The sequence below is a fragment of the Arachis ipaensis genome, chromosome B7 (genome assembly GCF_059453495.1).
Source record: "Arachis ipaensis isolate K30076 ecotype BB chromosome B7, ASM5945349v1, whole genome shotgun sequence".
In the NCBI taxonomy this organism is placed as follows: Eukaryota; Viridiplantae; Streptophyta; class Magnoliopsida; order Fabales; family Fabaceae; genus Arachis; species Arachis ipaensis.
In genome coordinates, this window is record NC_142442.1 from 112,018,013 (window position 1) to 112,039,655 (window position 21,643).

The 21,643-nt window shown below is 36.1% G+C and overlaps 1 long non-coding RNA gene across 1 annotated transcript; it reads left to right on the plus strand.

Moving 5' to 3' along the window:
- The first annotated feature begins 1,010 nt into the window (after positions 1–1,010).
- On the plus strand, positions 1,011–3,972 carry LOC148553745 (uncharacterized). Its single transcript, XR_015892444.1, has 4 exons — positions 1,011–1,573; positions 1,758–1,983; positions 2,476–2,778; positions 3,578–3,972. It is a non-coding gene; the product is annotated as an uncharacterized LOC148553745 (long non-coding RNA).
- The last annotated feature ends 17,671 nt before the right edge of the window (positions 3,973–21,643 follow it).

Sequence of the window (21,643 nt, forward strand, 5' to 3'; positions counted from 1 at the left end):
GAATTGGATGGTTAGATATGGAGCAAGAAGTAATCTTAATCATGTGATGTGGTAAGAGTCTAGTAACGTTCTCCATCAAATCATCAGTTCTAATTTAGGATAGGTGTTTACTTTGGTCTTCTCTTTTGTTTAGACAAAAAAAAAAAAAATTCTTTTTTCAAAAAAATTAATTAAGTTGTTTACCCAAATTGGCCCCCTAATACTATAACATTAAAATAGGATTTTTAAGGTAACATTTATTTTGATATAATAAGACTGAAGGATTAAGTCTCAATATTATATTTGTTGACTTAAGACTCTAATTAAAATTTTAGTCTCAAAAAAATTTTAATCTCTTCGATAAAATAGAAATATAAGGAATTAAAATTTTTAGAAATCGAGATTGCAATTTAACTAATAATTTTTTTTAGAGTAAATAGCCATTTTGACACAAAAAAAATTCTGATTTTAACAAAATAAATCTTAACTTTTTTTGATAAAATGAACCCTCAAATATATATTCTATTTGATAAAGTGATCCCAACATATAATTAATAGTTAATTTATTTAATCAATTGTTAAATTTTTATAAAATTACTATATTACCCCTTTTTTGTTATAAAATTATAAATATATTCTTCTTCTCTCTCCTCTCTTCTCTAGCATCACACTATTTTCCTAACTTCCATAATTACTTTACCCCTATCCTTATCAACAATGACAACCCACAAATCAACCACCATCACAAAAGATTAACACTTATTAATTCAATATGATATTTTGAAGGTGATTTCTTCCAAACCCATGCTAATTTTGTGGGTAAGTTACCTTTGCATATGTGTCATCATCTCAGCCATTGATTAAAAAAATTTCAACCTTTCATTAATTCATTCATTAAATGCTTTCACACTGCATTGTATTTTATATTATTTACATTATACCACATTAAGTATTTATACTGTAACATAAATGAGTACAATGTATAAATAATTGATTTTACAAATCCCTTTCTAAATACCATACAAATCAAAACCTTCCCCAAATATCATTTCAATGTCTACAACTTCTTCTTCTACCTCTCAAAAGACACTTCGAAGGCACTCCTTCTTCTTCAACCTCACTGCTTCTTCTACCCTTCTACTACCTCACTGCTTCTTCTTCTCTACCCTTCATGTAGTTGTTGAGTGTGATTTTTTCGGCGACCCACTTACAAAACCTTCCCCAAATACCCTTGTAATGTCCAATGTGTCTTCTTCTACTACCTCGCTGCTTCTTCTACCCTTCCTGTAGGTGATGCCGTTGATTTTTCCGGCGACCCACTCACAAAACCTTCTCCAAATACCCATGTAATGTCCATAGCCTCTTCTTCTACCTCATTCCTCTGATTTCTTCGGTGACTCATCGTCAGGGACAGATTTTTCCGAACTCCGTCGAAGATCCTGCCTACTGCTTCTTCATCTAGGGTTACGTGGGTATCCTTTCTGTGACTCACAGACAGAGTGAAGTATTCTCTAAACCGTCGAAGAACATAACTCATCCCCTTGCCGGTAACGGTTCCGGCGATCCACGTGTAAAACCCTCTCAAAAAACCATTGTAAGGCCTATTGCTTCTTCTTCTAGCTCATTCATTTGTTTTTGTTGTCGAGTTTCACAACCAATTTTGCATGATTTATTCTGTTATTCACTTTCTTTAAGCACCGTTGATCGAAGCATATTGTTTTAATTTTGAATGCAATAGTTGATAATAGTTGTTCATGGTGGTGTTAAATATTAATCAGATTGATGGCCAGCGATGCATGCTCCTCAAACACGAGACGAGATAGAGGCGAAGCCCGCGGACAACAGGAACTGATAGCTGGATATGCAACTTCAAGTTCGCTTCAACCTAGTGATGTAAAAGATGGCGTGGCCCCAAAATGCTTGTGCGGAAAATATGCCATCTGTTACATGTCGAAGACAGATACCAACCTGAATAGCCTATTTTTTGGATGCCCAGAATTAAAGGTAAGCACGCAATTCTTCGTGTATGATCACTAAGTTTATGCTAAAATTGGGTAAATTTTGAATTTTTGGAATGGAGGTTTAGAATATATAGATTTTGGTTATTTTTCCTAGCTCAAGTTGTTGTGGATGTGATTTTGAATTGTTTTTAGAATGGCATGCCTATTGGTTATGAAAATGATTTGCTTTTGTATGCGATTTGCTATTAAATTGGGTTGATATTGTATATGATTTGATATTGGTGCTGGTTAATTTTGAAGAATGATTAAGAACTGGAAAAAAATTGATTTATTGAAAATAGATCTACCTAGATTAAAAATGTTGATTGTGACATGAATTGACATGGAACCTGATCTGATATAAAAGATGGCTTAAAAAATTGAAAGGATTTTTTTATATTTAGCCTTTAGGGATTAATTACAGTGACATATGTGGATTAGATTGAATTGGAGTGTTTTGTATCACCATACATTCATTGTGTTCTATTTGATTTAGATGACAGAAGCACATTGCAAATTCTTTCTCTGGGTTAATGACCCCATTGTAAGGGTCAGAGCGGGGGAGCTACAAGAGGACGGGTGATGGGAAGCAGAATCATGTTGAAGAACATTTGGGAATGAAAAACCTGATAGCACATGCAGAGAAAAGAATAGTAAACCTAGAGAAGCTGCTGAACAAGAAAAGTATAGAAGTAGAGTTGAGGAAGAAGACTAGAGAAGCAGCTGCAAGAGAGAAGGAGGCTTCATCAACAAAGTCTAACGTTTAGATCAAAACCAGAACCTGAAGCACCTCTATTAGGTTCAGAAACTTAAGAATAATTTCCTTCTTTCTGAATTTTTCTACTAGAATGTAGACACACAATTACTTGAAGCTTTTAAAGCAAAAGTTGTCGATGACGTTTATTTGATATGGGCAACATGGTTGGAATTTGATTATGTTTCTAGTTACGTGTTCTTGTTTTACCTATACATACGTATATATTTTATGGTATTTATTTTTGTGAGTTAGTTATCAAAGTTTCCTACTAATTTCAATAGTATATGAAGGCTAATATGTTGTAGTAAGTCAGTCCAAATACCAGAAAATAACAACCTTTTTTTAGTGACATGAATATTTAACATTGCAGTCATGTTATAACTCAATGTTCGGCAATTCTGTAAGAGTAGGAAGGAGAAGGGCATGACAATATAGACTGATGATTTGGTGACTTCTATGACAAATCATGCAGCCACCACAATAGATAATTAACACGATCTGTTTTTCTTCTTATATACTAGTGTGCATCATAAATATGAACAAATGAGAGAATGAAGAAGCTGAAACTCAACTAGAATATTATGTTAGGCTTGGGGAATTGGTGAATTGCAACTTGTTAGTCAAGTTTAATTACTTTCCTTTCATAAATTTTCCTGCATAGGTGTTCAAATTCCTAATCCCTTGAACCTAAATAAATCTTAACACTGCTAGTTTATCTGACCATGATGATTGGCCACTGCTTTGTTCTAACATACAGCATTTGTTCAGCATAAAGTGGATTACTATTTTTTATTAACTCTCAGGTTTTGTAATTTTGATGATTGTTATTTTTTCACTGTAGAAAAATTATCCTAGCAACAATTATCTTCGAGAGTAGCATCACCATACATGATGTTGTGTATGTCATAGACTGTGGTAAAGCAAAGGAGACCAGGTATGATGCGTTAAATAAGCTAGCCTGTTTGTTACCATAATGGATTTCAAAGGCTTTTCAGCTCATCAGGTATTGAAGTTGTAGATGATCATCTTTATCCCCTTGCAGATGATGTTTAATGGTCCAAATGAAAAATCTGATTTTTTTTCAAAAACCAGAGCTTGCCATTATTGCTGAATCCTTTATTTGCTAAATTTGTTTGACTTTATTGCCCCCGTTCCTGGACTTTATTTAATTCCTCTTACTTTTCTAAGTAAAAGTCAAAGAAAGAGTGCTAATGGGTTGATCATTTCAGAGAGGTGGCCGTGCAGGTAGAGTGCAACCTTTGTTATAGTTTGTTATAAAGTGCTAATAGCTTATTGCAGGTCTTCCATGTACTGAGTTGATCTGTTTTTCTTCTTATATACTAATATTCAATCAGTGTATGGATTATTGCAGGTGTTACCATGTACTAGGTTAGGTTGTGGCATCGTTGAAGACAGTAGTGGTGTCTACAATTGTGGTCCTGAAATCGGTGGCCATCATATAAGTTTGTCTTCTAACTTATTTCAAGTAGTTTCTAGAATGCCCGTTTATATGTCGTCCTTTTTGGTGGAATCGTGTAACATAGGAAAAAATTGGTCGAATTATAGGTCGAATTTTGTATGCATGTGTTTATGATCATCCCGATTGAGTTCTGGTTAGGTATTAAGGTGTAACATAGTAGATGGTCAAAGGTGATCCATATTTTGTTTTTTCCAGTGTTAGTTTAATTAAGTAAATATTTAGTCTTTCTGACACACTTGGGATTGGGCTCGGTGAACTAACATAGAAAAACATTTATTTTTTGGTAGTTCAAGTCTCTCTAAAAGTAAAGTGGGCTATCTATGAAATTGGGCCAGCTACAACAACAAAACTTTAGTAGAAAATTGTGCTGAGGATTAATGCAGCAAGTGGCTTCAAACTGGTTAAGCCCAGCTATTTCCGGAATTTTAATCCAAACTAAGATTCTCCAGGTAACTATTTATTTCATTCATTTGTCTGTCTACACTTACCCTGCTCATTATTTGTTTGAATAGCAGTTTTTTGTTTGAATATCCATTTTTGGTTGAATATTCGCGTAAAATATTTGTTGGTTAACTTATATCTGTCACATAATCTATATACTACCATGGTTACAAATAGAATAACACCATTATAAATCTCCTATACATGAGGAACACTACATGATACATCGAACTAGTTAGAATGAAGTTGTTATAGAACCATTTGTCTTAATTTTGGGCCTTTCAAACTAATGTAAAACATACACAAGATAAACTGAAATAAAAAAAACTTAGAATTAACCAATGTTATAACAATTAACAGTGGATTTCATTAACCAAAATGGAAAAACATAAAGAACAGCAACAAGAATACTAAACATAGACGTTCAACAAAGTTCCACAATACATTTAGTCGGAGTAGATTTAAATGTCAATTATTTCTAAATCGGAAAGATCCCTTCAAAATAATTGAATGTAGACCTAACTGTGATCGGGTGTGGCATTCCTAGGTCTCACCATGCTCTCCTCACCAATAGATTTTTAGTGCCATGTTCATTGTCATATTCTGTCAACACAAGCTCTCGGTACCTGTAATTGACGAGTAACTCTCTTTCCTTTGAATTGTTCACTAACAAAATTAGGTTATCATTCACAAATAGTATTGAATTTTCCCTGATGCTTCGACTCGTAAACCTGTAGTATTGCTCTAATATTTTGTTTCCACCGGCATTCTCATTGAAGTGCCAAATTGATGCGACATAACCAAATTCATTGTGTGTATGAGCGAGGAGTGCAACTTTGTCCTTGTGGGTTAGTAAATTGTGAACCATATATATTGTACCTACTGGAATAGACACCTCGCTAAAAGATTCATTTTCGACACTGTAACATAAAACAGACTTGGGTGTAGCATAACTATCTCCTGTACCAGTAATCCAATATGCATGACCATTATGAAAAACAGAGTTAGGGTCAATTTTTTCTACACCAGGAAGACAATTAACACAGTAAAACCATGTAGAACACCTTGAACAATATCTAGACAAAAAACGTAGGCATCAGCTATGTCCCTTTTACACATATGAATGATGTTGTATGCATCTGTGCTTGGGACATGACCAAAACCATATACTGGAAAATATGATCTACTGTGGTCCCTGTGGGGGGTCCGAAATTTCTCTAGATCGTTGTGTTGTTGGATTCTATACCAAAAGTCTTGTGTCCTCTTGTCCATGGGAGAACTTGAAATATATGATCCCGTTTGACACTCCCACAATATGAAACCACCCATCGATGCTAACTCCGAAAGGTTGTTGAACAGGAACTTCTTCTCCGGAAGTAGCATCCACTACAAATAGTGAATTTGAATCCATTAACAGTAGTTAGTATCCAACATGAAACAAGACATGTTGATCTAACACCTTCTGCCTTCGCATGTGTTGTATGCATGTTTCTGGTTGGCTTAGGCGTCGGAGCCAGAATTTATTCAAGCACATACATCTCCCTATAACTTTGGCACTACTTTGCAAGAAGATTTCTTGCAACAGTTCATCTGGAATAACCGACAACAGAAGATAAATTTGTTGGAATTTAGTCATTTTTCTCGAGGCACATTTGGTAGTCTTGGTTTTCAGTAGGTTTATGTTTGCTGTAGTTTTTATTTGGTTGAAGTCTCTGGTTCGCTTATAAGTAATAAACTTAAATTTCTCTAACTTAATAATTATGTAAGATGTTGCATCCAATGAGAATTTGATATGGAAGAATATTGTGTTTACCGGTATTATTGTAACCAGTTTGAACTAGGTATTGTGTACCATTAAAATTGTCTCGTCTACCAAAGCTTTGGCTATGCTTGCAAATAAATTATGTGGGAGTTCCAACATTCTAATTTTCTCTAATTCTTTGTTTATTTAATTTGAAATTAGAAGCATCCTCCAATTTTTTGTTGTATAGTGGAAAGACGTGCGAACCAAATCCATCCATGTGTCCTAAAAGTGTATTTATCTTATCTTGCTAACTTAGTCTCTGTGTATTTACATTATCTCGCTAACTTAGTGAGTCATCGTTTACGTATCAACTTGATTTCCAATATTTTTTTCCTTATCACACCATTAAAACCCTTCATCCTAAAGAACACAATGTCAGTCCCAATTTAATCATCTCACTCCTGATTTAATCATTTCTGTAGTTTCTGCATAAAGTATTAAAAAATTTTCCAGTTCTTAAATAGGATGTTACCACTTCCATGCCGTTACCCATGTGGCCATACAAATACCAAAATTAAATCTTGCAAATGAAAAATATTTTGTAGTTTAATTTTTTAAGAAATAATGACTGGAAGTTTAAAATTCTTCTGATGGTAGAATTGTGTGACTGTTAATAAAACCAATACCACTAGAATGTGTTATATATAACCTATATATACATTCACAAAACCACAATTTGAAAGACATAATTTACATTAAATTAACCAAATTTATGAAATAGAATACTAACATGTCTACAAAACTAAATATGTACACATAACATGGCCACCAAAACATTATTACAAAACATAAGTGCACCCAAATACCAAAAACAAATAATTTTGTACTGTTCTGTCCTATGATGGTGTTCTCTGGTTCACAGACGACTCGGAAGAGTCAGACGAGGAAGTTCTTCGGTATCTCCTACTAGGTCCTGCCACTGCCCCTCCCCCCTGTTGATGGAGGTTGATCCTGTAATAATTTTGGCAAAATTATTCTTCATGAATGAATAATAAAAGACTGTAAATTTAATTCCTTAAGTACACAAATTATTGTTACCTTGACTCCTGAGAACGCAGTGGTGAACTTTGTTGCATCCGACGCTGCAGGCGTAATAACCTTTCGGTCTCGAACGCAGCCAGCTGTGCTTCCTTGTGGAAGTGTGCCTTGCATCGGTCCGCTAGCCACTGTTTGATTTGGTCATGCAACACGTTGGAGGCGTATATCTCATCAACCGCTCTGGGCTTTTCTTCTGTATGAGTACTGTCCCATGCAAGCATGTAGAAGATACCCCAACCAACATAACTCAGTTCCACAATAAGCAGCGGAGTTGGTCGATAGAGAGATATTATCCTCCCTATGTCCGATGCTTTTATCAAGTACTTATCACCCTCTCTCTTTGGGTGGATATGGAGACAGTTGTCTTGTCTGTCTATGAAGTACATATCACTGGTTGTGAAGAAGGAGAAGTTCCCATACAATGTGCTGTAGAAACTTTACATCTTCCTACAATAACAAAAACAAAATTACATGTTACACAGATGTTGAAAACATTAGATACATTAAAGAAAAAGAAGAAACGTCTGTGGCGTAGGCCATAAACTTACATCTGTTGCGAATAAGTTTAACATGAAAGTCTGGTCAGGGCATCTTCTTACGTTCCTAAATGCATTCATGTAACTAGCCAACCGGATCCAAAAATTAAAAGGTCATCAATGTTAAAAAGAACAAATTATGCAAAGACAGAACCAAAAATTGAAAAGACATCAATGTTAAAAAGAACAAACCATGCAAAGATAGACGATAATGTGTGTGAAAAAATAGTTGATCAAAAAATAACATTCAGATGCTTACCGGAATCCTGGCTCCATTGTTGTTTGTTAAAAGTTGTGACTAGTTGCTGCAGTAGATAGGCGCGGTGAGTGAAGAAGAGGGTTTAAATAGTTGGTATGAAGCGATGTTGGGAGGAAGTTATGTTTAACTTTTAAAGAGGGTTTAGCCAAACGTCGCACTGGTTGCATAGGAAGTTGAATGGATATCTGGAGCCATCCATTAGGATTCAAACCCCATTAGTAATCAAACCTTTTCGAAAATGTAAACTGAATAATAAAAACATCGAATAAAATCTCTCTGAATGGTATTAAAATTTGTTTGGAAAAGGTAAATGAAGTTTAATAACCCTTTGTTGGTATGCGTATTACTAAATGAATAAAACATAAACATAACGAAGGTTACACAAACTTAAATTAAATTAAAACATTAGTTATAATAAGTATAATCTTGTGTTTGTCATTAGGTAAATTATTCAAATAATTTTGAGTTAATTGCTTTACAAAATATGGGAAATAATTCAAATGATTTTATCATTAACAAACAAAATGCGGTGTTCTATTTTATAAACGCATAAGAATTCTAATTAATTAAATATAATTATCAGCATCTCAGCTAAAAAAATTTGGGTTTTTTTTATAAGGGGTTTGGGCCAACTAGTTCGAGTTTGTTATGACCCAGAAGTTTTTTCTCAATCAATAAGCGCATTACAAAACCCAAATAAAAAAGTAACGTAAAGTACTACAAATAACATAATCCTAATAAATTGTTGCAAGCATTAAAGTATTAAAAGTCTAACTGAGATTAACACAATTATTTTAAGGGCTTAGGTATAATTAACTCAGAACATATTTCCTTTCCCGTTAACCAATCGCTCTTCCTTTTTAGATATTTCATTATAGTATATTTTTGCTGCCTTAAGGACTTCCTAGGATTTCAAATTGAACGGATTCATCACCAGATCAATAGCCAGCCGCAATCTTATGCTATCATTTACCTAAGTGCCAAAAACTCAGATGTTAGCATATAACACTTGAGTAAAATTTTAAGAGAGTATACGAAATCATGAATGAAATATTAATTTTATAATTACCTTTATATTGTAGTTTTTCTTCCATTGGCACTCCCTCATCCAGGTTGTCACCCAAACTCCACAATCATTCCTTGTATTTTAAAAAACTGTTTGTTATAATCTATAACCGCGTTAATTTCTTAGGGTACATGATCATAGCATATGGAATGGGACTGTAAAAAATAATATCATCCTTAACCAATGCTGGAAGAAAAAGTAATGTATAGCACGATAACAACATCATTATCTAGGCGGTCTTCTTAAGTTGTGCCAAAGTAAAAATTTTCATCACAAATTAGCAAAATCATTGATGTCTCTCAGTAATTTAGAAATCAACTAGTAACAAAAATTTCTACGCTTTCTTACGAGTCATCTTTTTGCTCGCCAATCTCTGCAGGGTGTATTATAGGATAATCCAAAATTACTGGTTTGTGTGTTGTCTGGTGAGCATAGAAGGTTGAGTCATCAAGCATCTCCTCAATAAACAGTGTCTGTAATCATAGTAAATTTTATTTCATGTGTCAAGTCCACTGCCTGTTCAAGTAATTTAGAATGGTTATTTCTGCTTGTTAGAAATTTTAAAATAGTACCATTAGCTTGGCACAACGACGGCGCCTAGTTCTGCTCGAGACGGATGGCTTAGAATCTAGTAATATCAGGTGTCTTTTTTTAACATCAATTACAAGCAGGTACCAATGCATGTTATCCTCATTCATTGGAACAAAAATCTAACATAGATACACACATAAGTTATATTGGAATAAGCATTTTGTGCTGACCATAACATATACTGTGAACCGTAAATTAGAAAGTTACCTTGCATAAGGTTTCAAACTCTCCCATGTATTCCTCAGCATAATAGCGTTTCAAAGTCTTTGGCGAGTGAGTCTAGTTAAGGGCAAATTGCTGAAATTTGAGTTTACAGGGTTTAAAATAAGATCACTGGAAACTATGCCATGGACAATGTGTATGGTTTGCACTTACAGAAAATGTAGTAGGTAAAAGCCACATGCAGGGAAACATGGTGTCTTGGCGTACATCAGACATGAGCATGCTTGATGTTAGGTTAATTATCTGGTAAATTGTTCGTTGTTTGACGGCCAAAAAGAACAAATATAAATAGTTATGACCTTAATATAACTATTTTATACAGTCGCAATTTCATTTATAAAATTAACAAATGCTAATGACGAAAAATCCATACCTCATCCACCAATGGTTTGTTTGGTAGTAGAGTATATATGACTCTCCTATTAGCATGCCACAAGTTTGTCTGTGAGATTATCTCGGAATTCAATTCTTCATCTTCTAGATCTGAACCAAAGACGTAGGTGACGATTGAAAGTTCATCCTTGCACAATTCCATATCAGCTGGGGGACGGAACAGAACATGCATCCACTGATAAAATGATCACTTACCCGTTAGTTATTAATACATAATAAGAACAACAAAACTTTAACGATTCCTTAAGAGGAGATAACCCATCGCAGGCATCTTTGCGGACTCCTTCCTTAGTGGCAACTTTCGGTCAGCCGGGTTGAAGTAGCTAACATATACAGCTTTATCTAAGCTATTCGGTATAACTGGTTTTGTATCTGTCTTCCTTCCAGTACCATCATCACAGAACAAATTGTGGCGAATAACATAATTAGCTGGCGTTGTTTGTTCATATTTCGGAGACATTGAACAACACTTTGTATCTTTATGTGGAATTGAATCGGCGGCTTGATGAATGCTGGACATGTTGGATCGATTCTTTTTGGATGAATCTAGATTCCTCTCAGCAGTACTTGATGGCATACTGAATCCGCTCATTATCACAGGCATCACTGTAGGGCTGAAGTTATTGGCCGGAGGATTCTGAAGATTAATCGTCGACATTTGCGATACCACATCTTTTAGGGACCCTTTTAGGATGGTAGTTTTACCGAAGTCCTTGCCAATTTCTTTACCGGCTCCACCATTAAAATTTACACGTAGTTGCTGGTCATGCATGGTGCTTCTGCGGAGACTGTGAGAAACAAAACATAAAATATTTACACTTTGTATTCGCAATCGATTTAAAAGGACACTAACAATTTCTGAAAATACATGTTATTTCTCACCTGGATGATAGTTCTATCACTTCCTTATCGATAACCTTTCTTGAGATTTTTCTACTTTGTTCCTTTTGTGGCTTCGTCGCCTCCCTTTTCTATTTTTTTGTGTTGAGTGTCGCTTCCCTCTGGCAGCCATTGGGTATTTTAGTTGTTTAAATTAAAAAAAAAACATGAAAAATATTGCAACATGTACAGTTAATGAGTTGCCCTCCACTACCAACCACAATTTCTAAAAAGAATAACAAACATGGTAGGTTGTCCCTACTATTTAAAGGAGTTCTGACAGCTGATTGATATTTGGTAGTAGACCTAAGACCTCTAATATATGAAGCAACTTACATATCCAGATAATATTCCTAACGTTTTGCCAAAAATTAATTTATTTAAAACTCTATTTTCTGATTGGTAAAAGAGAAGGCTCCATCTTTTGGAACTAATTGTTGTTATTCAGCTCAATACATTGTTGTAGTCAAAGCTAATATAAATTTTCCAGTAACTAACTATTATTTTCATAAACCAATAGGTTACTTGAAGATTTATTTTAATTTTCGTAATGAATGCTTCTCTCCATGAATTTTAATCAATTAATTCTCATTATGTACGATACTCGTATAATAGAATTATGTTTGTTGCTATCTCTCATTATCACACACCTGGTCAAAGATTTAGTTTACAACAAAGTTTAATGAGACGGCTAAACACTCGAAAGGGTTAGTTTGAAAATCATACACGTATTAGGTCAATAATTTGAGAAAAGGGTATATATTTTTTTCTATTTCCTATGAGTTATATTCCTTTTCATTAATTATGTGTATTACATTACCTGTCTCCCACACACTTTGATTTTTCCTTTGTCATGGACACTCATCATCTAATTTATTGCCTAATGACTTTTTTGCTTTACACCTTTTGGCCGTCGCCTATAAGTTATAGGAGACTGAACTTCCCATCCCTCATCGCAAAGCACTTCCTTCCCCGAAAGAAAATAACGAAACTTAAAGAAAAAATACTATTAGTCGTGTGTGTGGAATTTTTTTATGATTTAAGAAAATTATGTGCAAAATTGATTTTACAGATTTAACTGTGAAGAGAAAAAAAAATACATGAAAAAAAAACATGAAGGAGGAAAACTATATAAATTCTACTTAAAAAAAATACATTGACATACATAAGTGAACATACAAAAACTATAAACAAAAATGTCTACACTGTTAAAAAATAATATGAATAAAAAAGTTGATAAATATTAATAATTATAGAATTTTTAAACACTTTTTTTTTGTTTTTATTCTTCTTTTACTTATTAACTTTATTTATTTTATTTTACAATTTTGTATATATGCTCAAATTATGTGACTTATTTTTTAAAATTACGATAGTTCTATTGACGAATATTATTTTGGACCTATCTTAGTTGGCGGGACGAGCTAGTCCGTCCCCTTTATAGGACAGGTCTAGGCAGGGCGGGGCGGGTTGGAGCGGGCCAGCCCGCTTTGCCACCCCTACGAAAACTGTAGAGCCTAAACCCTAAATCCTATACCAGTATACCATAGAAAGTAAACTGGGAACCATAAACCCTAGAAGATAAACCGTAAACTCTACGCATTGAACCGGAAACTGCATACCTTAAACAGCTAAACCTGAACCGTAAATTGCAAACCCTAAACCGGAAGGAACTAACCCTAAACCATACAACCGTAAAACCTAAACCCTAAACCGTATATCCTAAACTATACGCACTGGACCCTTAAATACTAGACCGTACAGCCTAAACCGTACACCCTAAACCAGTATACCATAGAAAGTAAACTGGGAACCGTAAATCCTAGAAGCTAAACCGTAAAAAGAAAACCATAAACTCTACGCATTGAACCTGAAACCGTATACCTTAAACCGCTGAACCTGAACCGTAAATCTTGAACCCTAAACCGGAAGGAACTAACCGTAGACCACACAACCGTAAAATCTAAACCTTAAATCGTAAATCCTAAACTATACGCACTGGACCCTTAAATACTAGACCGTACAGCCTAAACTGTAAATGCTAAACCAGTATACCATAGAAAGTAAACTGGGAACTGTAAACCCTAGAAGCTAAATTGTAAACAGAAAAACGTAAACTCTACGGATTGAACCAAAAACTGTATACCTTAAACTGCTGAACTTGAATGGTAAATCGTGAACCCTAAACCGGAAGGAACTAACCCTAAACTACACAACCATAAAACCTAAACCCTAAATCGTAAATCCAAAACTATACGCACTGCACCCTTAAATACTAGATCGTACAACCTAAACCGTAAACCCTAAACCAGTATACCATAGAAAGTAAACTCGGAACCGTAAACCCTAGAAGCTAAACCGTAAATAGAAAATCGTAAACTCTACGCATTGAACCGGAAACCGTATACCTTAAATCGCTGAACCTGAACCGTAAATCGTGAACCCTAAACCAGAAGGAACTAACCCTAAACTAAACAACCGTAAAACCTAAACCCTAAACCGTAAATCCTAAACTATACGCACTGGACCCTTAAATACTAGACAGTACAGCCTAAACCGTAAACCCTAAACCAGTATACCATAGAAAGTAAGCTGGGAACCGTAAATCCTAGAAGCTAAACCATAAACTCTACGCATTGAATCAGAAATCGCATACCTTAAACCGCTGAACCTGAATCGTAAATAGTGAACCCTAAACCAGAAGGAACTAACCCTAAACCACACAACCATAAAATCTAAACCCTAAATTGTAAATCCTAAACTATAAGACTGGACCCTTAAATACTAGACCGTACAGCTTAAACCGTAAATCCTAAACCAGTATACCATAGAAAGTAAACTGAGAACCGTAAATCCTAGAAGCTAAACCGTAAACAAAAAATCGTAAACTCTACGTATTGAACCGGAAACCGCATATCTTAAACCACTGAACCTGAACCGTAAATCGTGAACCCTAAACCGGAAGGAACTAACCCTAAACCACACAACCGTAAAACCTAAACCCTAAACCATAAATCCTAAACTATACGCACTGGAACCTTAAATACTAGATCGTACAGCCTAAATCATAAATCCTAAACCATATAACATAGAAAGTAAACTGGAAACCGTAAACCCTAGAAGCTAAATCGTAAATAGAAAACCGTAAACTCTACGCATTGAACCTGAAACCGCATACCTTAAACCGCTAAACCTGAACCGTAAATCGTGAACCCTAAACTGGAAGGAACTAACCTTGATCCAAACAACCGTAAAATATAAACCCTAAACCGTAAATCCTAAACTATACGCACTAGACCCTTAAATACTAGACCGTACAACCTAGACCATAAATCCTATCCAGTATAGCATAGAAAGTAAGCTGGGAACCGTAAACCCTAGAAGATAAAACGTAAACAGAAAATCGTAAACTCTACGCATTGAACCAGAAACCGCATACCTTAAACCGCTAAACCTGAACCATAAATCGTGAACCCTAAACCGGAAAGAACTAACCCTAAACCACACAAATGTAAAACCCAAACCCTAAACTGTATATCCTAAACTATACGCACAAGACCCTTAAATACTAGACCGTACAGCTTAAACCGTACACCCTAAACCAGTATACCATAGAAAGTAAACTGGGAACCATAAATCCTAGAAGCTAAACCGTAAACAGAAAACCGTAAACTCTACGCATTGAACCTGAAACCGTATACCTTAAACCGCTGAACTTGAACCGTAAATCGTAAACCCTAAACCGGAAAGAACTAACCGTAAACCACACAACTGTAAAATCTAAACCCTAAACCGTAAATCCTAAACTATACGCACTGGAACCTTAAATACTAGACCATATAGCCTAAACCGTAAACGCTAAACCAGTATACCATAGAAAGTAAACTGGGAACCGTAAACCCTAAAAGCTAAATTGTAAACAGAAAACCGTAAACTCTATGGATTGAACCGGAAACTATATACCTTAAACTACTGAACTTGAACGGTAAATCGTGAACCCTAAACCGGAAGGAACTAACCCTAAACTACACAACCGTAAAACCTAAACCCTAAACCGTAAATCCAAAACTATATGCACTGCACCCTTAAATACTAGACCGTACAACCTAAACCGTAAACTCTAAACCAGTATACCATAGAAAGTAACCGGGAACCGTAAATAGAAAACCGTAAACTCTACGCATTGAACCGGAACCACAAACCTTAAACCGCTGAACCTAAACCATAAATCGTTAACCCTAAACCAGAAGGAACTAACCCTAAACCAAACAACCGTAAAACCTAAACCCTAAACCGTAAATTCTAAACTATATGCACTGGACCCTTAAATACTAGACCGTACAGCCTAAACCGTAAACCCTAAACCAGTATACCATAGAAAGTAAACTGGGAACCGTAAACTCTACGCATTGAATCGGAAATTGCATACCTTAAATCGTAGAACCTGAATCTTAAATAGTGAACCTAAACCGGAAGGAACTAACCCTAAACCACACAACCGTAAAACCTAAACCCTAAATCGTAAATCCTAAACTATAAGCACTGGACCTTTAAATACTAGACCGTACAGCTTAAACCGTAATCCCTAAACCAGTATACTATAGAAAGTAAACTGGGAACCGTAAATCCTAGAAGCTAAACCGTAAACAAAAAATCGAAAACTCTTCGTATTGAACCGGAAACTGCATTTCTTAAACCGCTGAACCTGAACCGTAAATCGTGAACCCTAAATCGGAAGGAACTAACCCAAAACCAGACAATCAAAAAACCTATACCCTAAACCATAAATCCTAAACTATACGCAATGGACCCTTAAATACTAGATCGTACAGCCTAAATCGTAAACCCTAAACCATATAACATAGAAAGTAAACTGGGAACCGTAAACCCTAGAGGCTAAATCGTAAATAGAAAACCGTAAACTCTACGTATTGAACCTGAAACTGCATACCTTAAACTGCTGAACCTGAACCGTAAATCGTGAACCCCAAACCGAAAGGAACTAACCCTAAACCACACAACCGTAAAATCTAAACCCTAAACCATAAATCCTAAACCATACGCATTGGACCCTTAAATACTAGACCGAATAGCCTAGACCGTAAATCCTAAACCAATATACCATAGAAAGTAAACAAGAAACCGTAAACCCTAGAAGCTAAACCGTAAATAAAAAACCGTAAACACTACAAATTGAACCAGAAACCGCATACCTTAAACCGCTAAATATGAACCGTAAATTGTGAACCCTAAACTGGGAGGAACTAACCCTAAACCACACAGCCGTAAAACCCAAACCCTAAACCGTATATCCTAAACTATACGCACAGGACCCATAAATACTAGACCGTACACCCTAAATCGTACACCCTAAACCAGTATACCATAGAAAGTAAACTGGGAACCGTAAATCCTAGAAGCTAAACCGTAAACAGAAAATCATAAACTCTACGCATTGAACCTGAAACTGTATACCTTAAACTGCTGAACCTGAACCGTAAATCGTGAACCCTAAACCGGAAGGAACTAACCCTAAACCCCACAACCGTAAAATCTAAACTCTAAACCATAAATCCTAAACTATACGCACTGGACCCTTAAATACTAGACCGTACAGCCTAAACCGTAATCGCTAAACCAGCATACCATAGAAAGTAAACTGGGAAGCGTAAATCCTAGAAGCTAAATCGTAAACAGAAAACCGTAAACTCTACGGATTGAACCGAAAACCGTATACCTTAAACTGCTAAACCTGAACGATAAATCGTGAACCCTAAACCGGAAGGAACTAACCCTAAACCACACAACCGTAAAACTAAAACCCTAAACCGTAAATCCTAAACTATACGCATTGGAGCCTTAAATACTAGACTTTACAGCCTAAACCGTAAACCCTAAACCAGTTTGCCATAGAAAGTAAATTGGGAATCGTAAACCCTAGAGGCTAAACCGTAATTAGAAAACCATAAACTCTACGCATTGAACTGGAAACTGCATACCTTAAACCGCTGAACCTGAACCGTAAATCATGAACCCTAAACCGGAAAGAACTAACCCTAAACCACACAACTGTAAAACCTAAACCCTAAACCGTAAATCCTAAAGTATATGCATTAGACCCTTAAATACTAGATCGTACAGCCTAAACTGTAAACCCTAAACCATATAACATAGATAGTAAACTGGGAACTGTAAACCCTAGAAGCTAAATCGTAAACAGAAAACCGTAAATTCTACGCATTGAACCGGAAACCACATACCTTAAACCGCTGAACCTGAACCGTAAATCATGAACCCTAACTGGAAGGAACTAATCCTAAACCACACAACTGTAAAACCTAAACCCTAAACCGTAAATCCTAAAGTATATGCATTGGACCCTTAAATACTAGATCATACAGCCTAAATCGTAAACCCTAAACCATATACCATAGAAAGTAAACTGGGAACCATAAACCCTAGAAGCTAAACCGTAAATAGAAAATCGTAAACTCTACGCATTGAACCTGAAACCGGATACCTTAAACCGCTGAACCTGAACCGTAAATCGTGAACCCTAAGCTGGAAGGAACTAACCCTAAACCACACAACCATAAAATCTAAACCCTAAACAGTAAATCCTAAACTATACGCACTGGACCCTTAAATACTAGACCGTACAGCCTAAACCGTAAACCCTAAACCAGTATACCATAGAAAGTAAACTGGGAACCGTAAACCCTAGAAGCTAAACCGTAAACAGAAAACCGTAAACTCTACGCATTGAACTGGAAATCGCATATCTTAAACCGCTGAACCTGAACCGTAAATCGTGAACCCTAAACCGGAAGGAACTAACCCTATACCACACAACCATAAAATCTAAACCCTAAACTGTAAATCCTAAACTATACGCACTGGACCTTTAAATACTAGACCGTACAGACTAAACCGTAAACCCTAAACCAGTATACCATAGAAAGTAAACTGGGAACCGTAAACCCTAGAAGCTAAACTATAAACTCTACGCATTGAATCGAAAACTGCATAGCTTAAACCGCTGAGCCTGAACCATAAGTCGTGAACCCTAAACAAGAAGGAACTAACCCTAAACCACACAACCGTAAAATCTAAACCCTAAACCGTAAATCCTAAACTATACGCACTGGACCTTTAAATACTAAACTGTACAGCCTAAACTATAAACCCTAAACTAGTATACCATACAAAGTAAACTGGGAACCATAAACCCTAAAAGCTAAACCGTAAAAAGAAAACCGTAAAGTCTACGCATTAAACTGAAAACCGCATACCTTAAACCGCTAAACCTGAACCATAAATCGTGAACCCTAAACCGGTAAGAACAACCCTAAACCACCCAACCGTAAAACTCAAACCCTAAATTATAAATCCTAAACTATACGCACTGGACCCTTAAATACTAGATTGTACAGCCTAAACCGTAAGCCCTAAACCAGTATACCATAAAAAGTAAATTGGGAACCGTAAACACTAGAAGCTATACCGTAAAAAGAAAATCGTAAACTCTGCGTGTTGAACTGGAAACTGCATACCTTAAACTGCTGAACCTGAACCGTAAATTGTGAACCCTAAACTGGAAAAACTAACCCTAAACCACACAACCGTAAAACCTAAACCCTATACCGTAAATCCTAAACTATAGGCACTGGACCCTTAAATACAAGACCGTACAGCCTAAACTGTAAACCCTAAACCAGTATAGCATAGAAAGTAAACTGGGAACCATAAACCTCTAAAAGCTAAACTGTGCGGAAACCGCATACCTTAAACCTGAATCGTAAATCGTGAACCCTAAACCGGTAAGAACTAACCCTAAACCACACAACCGTAAAACCCAAACCCTAAATCATAAATCCTAAACTATACGTACTGGACCCTTAAATACTAGATCGTACAGCCTAAACCGTAAGCCCTAAGCCAGTATACCATAGAAAGTAAATTGGGAACCGTAAATACTAGAAGCTAAACCGTAAACAGAAAACCGTAAACTCTACGTGTTGAACTGAAAACCGCATACCTTAAACTGCTGAACCTGAACTGTAAATCGTGAACCTTAAACTGGAAGGAACTAACCTTAAACCACACAACCGTAAAACCTAAACCCTAAAGCGTAAATCTTAAACTATACGCACTGGACCCTTAAATACTAAATTGTATAGCCTAAACTGTAAACCCTAAACCAGTATACCATAGAAAGAAAATTGGGAACCGTAAATCCTAGAAGCTAAACTGTAAACAGAAAATCGTAAACTCTACGCATTGAACCAAAATCCGCATACCTTAAACCGCTGAACCTAAACCGTAAATTGTGAACCCTAAACCGGAAGGAACTAACCCTAAACCACACAATCATAAAACCTAAACCCTAAACCGTAAATCCTAAACTATACGCACTGGTCCCTTAAATACTATACCGTACAACCTAAACCGTAAACCCTAAACCAGTATACTAAAGAAAGTAAACTGGGAACCGTAAACCTTAGAAGCTAAACCGAAAATAGAAAACCGTAAACTCTACGCATTGAACCGGAAACCGCATACCTTAAATAGCTGAACCTAAACCGTAAATCGTGATCCCTAAACTGGAAGGAACTAACCCTAAACCACACAACCGCAAAACCTAAACCCTAAACCGTAAATCCTAAACTATATGCACTGGACCGTTAAATATTAGACCGTACAACCTAAACCGTAAACCCTAAACCAGAATACCATAGAAAGTAAACTGGGAACCGTAAACCTAGAAGCTAAATCGTAAACAGAAAATCGTAAACTCTACGCATTGAATCAGAAATCGCATACCTTAAACCGCTGAACCTGCACCGTAAATCGTGAATCCTAAACCGGAAGGAACTAACCCTAAACCACGCAATCGTAAAACCTAAACACTAAACCGTAAATCCTAAACTATATGCACTGGACCCTTAAATACTAGACCGTACAGCCTAAACCGTAAACCCTAAACTAGTATATCAGAGAAAGTAAACTGGGAACCATAAACCCTAGAAGCTAAACTGTAAACAGAAAACCATAAACTCTACGCATTGAACTGGAAACGGCATACCTTAAACCGCTGAACCTGAAACGTAAATCGTGAATCCTAAACTGGAAGGAACTAACCCTAAACCACACAACCGTAAAACCTAAACACTTAACCGTAAATCCTAAACTATACGCACTAGACCCTTAAATACTAGACCGTACAGCCTAAACCGTAAACTCTAAACCAATATACCATAGAAAGTAAACTAGGAACCGTAAACCCTAGAAGCTAAACCGTAAACTGAAAACCGTAAACTCTACGTATTGAACCGGAAACTGCATACCTTAAACTGCTGAACCTGAACCGTTAATTGTGAACCCTAAACCAGAAGGAAATAACCCTAAACCACGCAACTGTAAAATCTAAATCCTAAACCATAAATCGTAAACTATACGCACTGGACCCTTAAATACTAGACCATACAGCCTAAACCGTAAACCTTAAACCAGTATACCATAGAAAGTAAACTGGGAACCGTAAACCCTAGAAGCTAAATTGTAAACAGAAAATCGTAAACTCTACGCATTGAACCAAAAACCGCATACCTTAAACCGCTGAACCTGAACTGTAAATCGTGAACTCTACACCGGAAGGAACTAACCCTAAACCACACAACCGTAAAACCTAAACCCTAAATCGTAAATCCTAAAATATACGCACTGGACCCTTAAATACTAGATCGTACAACCTAAACCGTAAATCCTAAGCCAGTATACCATAGAAAGTAAACTGAGAACCGTAAACCCTAGAAGCTAAACCGTAAATAGAAAACTGTAAACTCTATGCATTGAACCGAAAACTGCATACCTTAAACCGCAGAACCTGAACCGTAAATTGTGAACCTAAATCGGAAGAAACTAACCCTAAACCACACAATCGTAAAACCTAAACTCTAAACCGTAAATCCTAAAGTATATGCACTGAACCCTTAAATACTAGACCGCACAACCTAAACCGTAAACCCTAAACCAATATACCAAAGAAAGTAACTGGGAACCGTAAACCCTAGAAGTTAAACCGTAAACAGAAAACTGTAAACTCTACGCATTGAACTGGAAATCGCATACCTTAAACCGCTGAACCTGAACCGTAAATCGTAAACCCTAAACTGGAAGGAACTAACCCTAAACCACA